Here is a 7,140-nt window from a genome sequence, read left to right as displayed (position 1 = left end):
TCTGTGTCTACTCCCGGGGAAATTTGACAATAGATGCTGACCTTTCTCCTTCAGAAGCAATGGCAGATAGACATAACAGCAGTCAGAATCCAGGGGTAGATTTGGACAGGTTAGAAGCATCAAATCAGGTGGAAATTGTTATCCTGCGCATGTGGGTGGAAAGCCTCTCAAGCCAATTGGACTCTCTGTTGGGCACTCTTACGACCCAGAGGAACAAAATCCATCAATTGGAATTGGAAATAGGACTAAAGCCAACTGGAAAAAAAGCACAGAAAGCAATAGGAAGGAGCTGAAAAATGCAGTGGCATCTTCTGAAGTTTATGTTATGTAGCACCAGCAGGACTTCCAGATCTAAACCGGGTAATTTCTATGGCAAATATCATAAATTTAGATGATTAGTTCCATTGTTTGCTTTCAAAATTTTGTTAATGCCAGCCAGAAGTTATCTGGCCCTAGGCATCTTTTATAGACTATGTTTTTCATTTTTTATGGATCTACAAAACTGATCTAGACCAAAGGAGATCAGTAACTCTTAGCTATGCTGTAGAAAATGTAGACTCAATCTGCTACTCAAGAAATACCTGTGATTTTGCTGTGCAGTTGCACAGAATATGCTAATATGATTTACTTGGTTATTGTTTGAAAAAAAATAAGAATCTGTCATACATAGTTCTATCATTGCATCAATGCATAGTGATTGCTTAAATAAGCACCTCTATAGTTGCTGCACTCTGATGGTACCAATCTAGTTCTGCAGCATGTTATAGAGTTTGCAGAACTTGATCATGCAACACTTTACATATGGCAACCTTCCTGTATGCTTCTGAATTCTCTATCTGAGGTTTAAGGCCAAACTTTACAGTAGAATGAAAATCGAAGTAAACTAATGTGCTCATATTATCACACATTAAATATCCTCTGTGAATCAAAGGTTTGTGAGAAATGATCACAGTAATGATCCCAAAAGGAGACACAGATTCACAGTAAAAACATGTGCCAAAAACTTACATATTAATTCACTTCTGATTCAAAAACGTTTTCCATATACACTCTGCAAGGGCATAATAATATAGCCTAGCCAGTCTGTAAAGTTGGAATATCTCCTTCAACAAATCATAACACAAGATGATGCATAGGGCTAGTACTGTACTCCAATCTGTAGGAATATCTCCTTCAACCAATCATAATACGAGATGATGTGGAGGAATATTATGGCATAGAAAAGAACATTACAGTACTGCTTAATTTTAGCTAAGTGTCTGAGGCCAACTCAGACAACGATGCCTCAACTACTGTGATCAATCTCAATGACGGAATGCAGCAACACAGTTTGGTAACTATATATGTTGGATGGATAGATGGCATAACAAGAGCCAAAACTTATACTGGTGGAAGCTATTCTATCATAGAAGGACAACATGCACACAGTATCAGATGAAATTTCATTAACCTGTGAAGGCTTCATATGCAAGTTTTAGTGCAAATACTCATTGTTTCAGTTGGAGATAGTTCTCATGAGAAAATTGGGTGGAAGAATGATAAAGTGCTTTGGGCCAGAAGACTAACCGGGTGACTGCTGGACAGATTGCCTTCTTAGTGAACGAACTTGACAATTATTGTGCTATTCTGATTCAATGAACTGGTAAATGATTGCCTTTGCTAGAGGAAATTCCAGTATTTAAAAGTATTGCAATCATCTATATAAATATTCTGAACAACATGGAAAAGAATCTTCTCAGGCATCTCTAAATTTATCTCACTGGAAATCTATTAGCCAGACACTTCAAATTAGAGTGCAGATTTGCTTTGTCAAGTCCATCGACATCAGTTTTTAACAAAAGGCAAAATTAATAAAGTGATGTTTAATTGGTTGTCACCGCAATTACAATGATCCATTTATGTCTTGGCACTGCCCCAATGTTAGACTAATTTGATGCAAAGCATCAGTCAGATGTTGGAAACTTTTGCTGATCCGTATTATTGAGACATGCTCTTACTTCAAATTGAATTCAAGATTTCTGGAAAGGTCCCTACATTGCCAAAGTCACAAGGAACTTCAAATGCAACATCTTCTTTTGAAAATGTTCTGGTGTCAATCCTAACATTCAGAAACCTGTTCTACTCTATGACGTTATCTAATTGGCATAGAACACATACAGAAAGATGACAGTGCAAAAAGTTAATGAATTGAATCTTAATTTGGAGACTGTATCCCATGAGAATTGACTAGACATCTCTAAAAACCGAAACCACTACAATGTAATCCATAATCGAAACCGAGGGTACTACAAGTTTTCCATGGTAAACTTGTTCGTATGTACACTCAGAAAATCAAGAATCAATGGGCTATATTCAACGGGTCCAGGTTAGGAAGAAGTAGGTGTTATAGCAAACATTCTCCTTAAATTTAGTAATAAATTTTATTTTCCAGCCAATTACGTGGACAAAACTTTATATGGTGATTAATGAGAAGCAGATAGCCATGTTTCTCAATAATAATAATAATCTATTTTTAAGGTCACACCCAAGCCAGACACCAAATTGGTGTATGAGACCCCATTGTTTGTGGGACAAGGGACCCACCTCCACGCAGTGATTTGACTGTTAAAGTCCATGGAGGTGTACATACTCTAACCTCCTCTGGATTTGAACCTTTAACCTCTTACAAGGAAAATTAACCAATTGCAGATGAAACCTTTCAAAGCTGTATGGTATATAAATTAAATCTCTATGTTGCAAGGTTTACAGGTCGTGTCTAGTAGAGGTTACATGCCAAATATGTGCTGATTGCTCCACTGGAAGAAGCATAAAAATGAGAAAATCTAACAACTTCCCTGGAATTCAGTTTCTGATAAATGAAATGCAAGGATATCGAATATTGATGGTGAATGAGAGCTTTGGAAGATGATATTCTTTACAAGTTGTGTCATAGTAGTGAGGAGTGACTGATAGGAAACTCATCCAGAGTACCCTCGGGCCTCAATTATAATAATATTTGTAAAGGATCAGATATGCTTGGGATCAACATTTCACATGTTTAAGATTAGACAAGTAGACCAGAACATGTGACTTATTGAGCCATGATGCAGCAGCTGTGAGCAAAATCAGAAATAGAGAGCGATTTGCAAATGAATATAAGGTAAACTGCAAAAAGAACAATAGGTAAAAACCATTCAACTTTGAAAAACAATGTAGGATGATCATATTACAATCTAAATGGATCTCAAATTACAAGAAGTAGATTAAAATAGGAAATTCAATATAACTGATTGCTCAATATTAAATAGAACATCATATTTCTTACAAAATGATGATTGAAAGGGATCTTAAAATGCAAGCAGATTATCTTTGAAGTAGCTAAATGTCCCGTGTCTGTAGCCTATGGGGCAAGAACTGATCGCATAGAGAGAGATAACTGAATATTAGCCCTTAGGAATTTCTTACTGCAATGAATCCAATATTGCAGCTGAATACAGTAAGACTGTAAATGAATAGATAAGTTGAAATAAGTCTACAAGATAAATTCCTTACTAAAATTGAGTACTACAAATATGAAGTTGCTGCAGATATCTGTCGGTTCTCTCAAATTCATCTTCCAGTGAGATTTCTTGTTCCTAATGAAAATAACTTAAGGCTTAGAAGTTAGAACAGACATTAATTATTTTTATTTCTTGGCTTGCAGAGGGCTTTCTGCCATTAAGACTGGAGCGTGATTAAATCTGCTCTGAATACTGCATATAGATTTGAGCAATATCAAGCAGCAAATTCTCAAAATGAGGCACTCCACGTTGGATTCAGGAATACTGTTATCCATTTGCAATTTTGCACAGTTCATAATTGTTAAGAATAGAACTGTCAATTTCAAGCCCATTGATACAAAGGACTGGAAAGTGACAGAATAATAGCAATTACACCTTTTTTTATTGCCAGTGCTTCATTGAACAGACTTTCAAGTGTCTCCCATTGACCTAAAATTGACACAGTTTTTGTTCTCTTTTCACTGCTTAGTCAAGCTACTCAGAATAGATAGACTCTAGAGTACACTTCTGGGCCCTGAAAATAGGTTGAAAACAAATTAACTCAAGGAATTCATTAAAAACTAAAAGAAGATCAAGCATGCTGCATGACGGTGGAGTCATTCTGATGCAAACACCAACAGGAAAATATTGAATGAAATCAAACTACTCCCAACTACCAGCATGAAACACCAACAGGGAAATATTGAATGGAATCAAACTACTCCCAACTACCAGCATAAATTTTCAGTCTTTTAGCCTAAAATGATAACAATGGTTACTGTTACAAATGACAGTTGATGGCATCAAAAGTAACATCATCTATCTGGTAGACAGTAATTAAGGAATGCTTCAGAAGCTACGGCTTTTGCTAACTCACTGTAGGGAGGTTATAAAATATAGCTTTAGTTTGCCATTGTCACTGCTTAGTCAAGCTAATCAGAATAGATAGAGGACACTTACAGATCCTGAAAATAGGCTAGGAACAAATTAACTCAAGCAAGTCATTAAAAACTAGAAGCTCAAGCACGCTGCATGATGATGGAGTCATTCTCAAGCAAACACCAACAAGAACATATTGAATGACATCAAACTAGTGCCAACTACCAGCATGAATTTCAGTCTTTTGGTCTAGAATGATAACAATGGTTAATGCTGCAAATGACAGCTCATGGCATTATAAGTAATATCATTAACCTGGCAGACAGTGATTAAAAAATGCTTCAGAGGCTACACCTTTTGCTAACTCACTGAAGTGAAGTTATCGATGAATTCCAGAATGAGCTCTGGAAAAGTTTTAAACAACAGTGCACATTCAGGTCCTGTGAGTAGTTAATTCTGGATTGGGTGCAAATAAGGCTATCGAAGTTACAGTCCAATTGGTGTAGTTCGGAAGTTTTTACTATAACTGTGTTTACCTTCTATATCATAAATGCTTAGTTTTTGAAATGAAATGAAAAACCAAATGATACCTTCAGATCCAAACTTTCAGCATACCAAAGCAACATGCGCCTGCACAATTCTTTTGAACTGTTCAATTTGAAGGAATTTATGAGGCCATTATTTTAATTTTTTTTATGAGAACCAAAGACATTTATCAGAATATCTAAAACTAGACACAAAGCTCCTGACTGACCTTCATCCAAAGAATACAATGCTCCACAAGATTAAGAGGCTCCCGCATCTAAAATCATCAATCCAAAAGAATGTGATTGCAATTGCCGTGCTACAAAGTTTAAAATCTCTACCTTTTGACTAATAAGATAATTAAAATAGGATTAGGAAACAATGGATAGAATGATCAACAAACAATGAAGCTTTTTCTTTATTCATCCTGTGATAAAGGGTCCGGTTGCCACAAAGAATAAACTCGACAGTCAACAGAACATTGATCCACTGCCGAAGTTGTTATCCACCAGGGTTTCATTTTTGTTATGGTCTGCACTACATGTGCTGCATGAATTTCAAAGGGATGAGGGTGGGTGGAATCTCAGGCAAGTTTGGTGGAATAGATACACCTAAGCTAAAGGAAGTTCACTCTTTGTGGTGCAGCCCTGAACCACTTTCATAAGATAAAAGGCAAATCAAACTATATCACATTGGTACATGACATGATACCTGTGAGAACAAGATCAACAGCCCTTCCTGCGTAATCTAGACATTGGCATCATTCTTGTTCTTGCCTTCGGTATCTGGGTTTTGTCCAAGTAACCTACTCGGATCTTCATCTCCATCTAAGACCTTCTTCCGAGCCTCCTTTACCTTAAGTGACTGCAATTTCAAATGATTGTAGAAGCAAACCCCCAAGAAAGCCAAGCCATACCCTAACAGATTAATACCAGTCACTCTGTCCTTTATAACAGACCATGATAAGGCAATCAGGAGCCAGTCCTTGACAACACCTGCAACGTTCATTGTAAGGGCCGATGTCTTACCAACCAAAAGAAAAACTGCCAAGTTCAGCAGAAATGCACATGCACAGTTGGCACTAAAAAGCCTCACATCCAGATAAAATGAAGAAGAGGCTGCTAGAACCGGGAACTCAATTATTGCCCAAGGGATTGACAGGAATACAAAACAGCAAGGGGCAACATAGTACAGTGATGTTATTGGATTCAGACTAATCCCCTTAGCGGTCAGAAGTATTTGAATCAAGACTAACCGTGTTGCCTCAAAAACCACAGCACCCAATTGCAACATGACACCCCTGGAATTGAACTGGGCTTCCCCATATGCAGCAATGGCAACCCCTAAAGAGATTCCAACCATGTTGCCCATAGTCTTTGAACTGAAACACTCCCTTCCCAACAAAACTCCAATGGAATACACTGCAACAGGCATGAGGGCCTTAAGCATCTGTATAAAAGAAACAGATAAATACACATAGGCTGAATTCGACAGCCACAGGCTCAAACAGTAGAGTGCGCTGATGGGTATCACTGAAGAAACATAAACTTTCTTGGTCATGCCCACAGGCTCCTCCACAAATCTGCACAGACGTACCAACGCAAATGCCAAGACAGAGCAAAAGGCCATGTGAATCATGGTGAGGCTTAATGGGAAGGGCCAGTTGTACATCTTCTTGTCCAGAATGTATTTGTTGAAGAGTATGACCATGGAACTTAGGAATATCCACAAGCAAACATAGGCATAACTTACCAGGATTTTCCTCAGAGCTGCCATTTCTGCTCCACTGTAAACCAAGAGTGAGTTTGTCCGAACAGAGTAATTCACAGGCTCATTCTACCGCATGAATGATTCATGGAACCTTGTCTGTTCGTATATGACAATTGTTCCCTATAATGGCCACTCAGGTGAGAGACCTTAAAAAATTAATTTCGAATCCTATGCAGAGGTAGATGAAAGCGAAATGTCTTAGTTGAGACTTTTGCAGCTACATGTGTAAGAAGCTGGCCGCTGATTCGTCTAGATACCTAGATATGTTATAGTATTCGCTAAACGTAGACCATTCAGAATATTAAACACTATGTCAGCCACCTAACTCTTTGGCGAAGATTTAGATAATGCATCACATGTCTCGACTCTGTTTCTCTAAAGGTTGTATCATCGCAAATACAGTCCCGTCACTGACAGTATATTTGTGCGTATATACCAACATATAACG

The 7,140-nt window shown here is 37.7% G+C and overlaps 1 pseudogene across 1 annotated transcript; it reads right to left on the bottom strand.

The window, feature by feature from the left end:
• Positions 1 to 4,652: 4,652 nt before the first annotated feature.
• On the bottom strand, positions 4,653 to 6,938 carry LOC149190675 (putative sugar phosphate/phosphate translocator At5g25400 pseudogene; annotated as a pseudogene). Its single transcript, XR_016256011.1, has 2 exons — positions 5,634 to 6,938; positions 4,653 to 5,199 (listed from the first exon to the last, which is right to left on the bottom strand). The product of XR_016256011.1 is annotated as a putative sugar phosphate/phosphate translocator At5g25400 pseudogene (transcript).
• Between the last annotated feature and the right edge of the window lie 202 nt (positions 6,939 to 7,140).

Source organism: Pinus tabuliformis, chromosome 3_1 (assembly GCF_031772625.1).
Source record: "Pinus tabuliformis cultivar Carrire ecotype Pingquan chromosome 3_1, CPIR1, whole genome shotgun sequence".
NCBI lineage: Eukaryota > Viridiplantae > Streptophyta > Pinopsida > Pinales > Pinaceae > Pinus > Pinus tabuliformis.
Note: the sequence above shows the minus strand (reverse complement) of the source record. Positions and strands in the feature narration are given on the sequence as shown.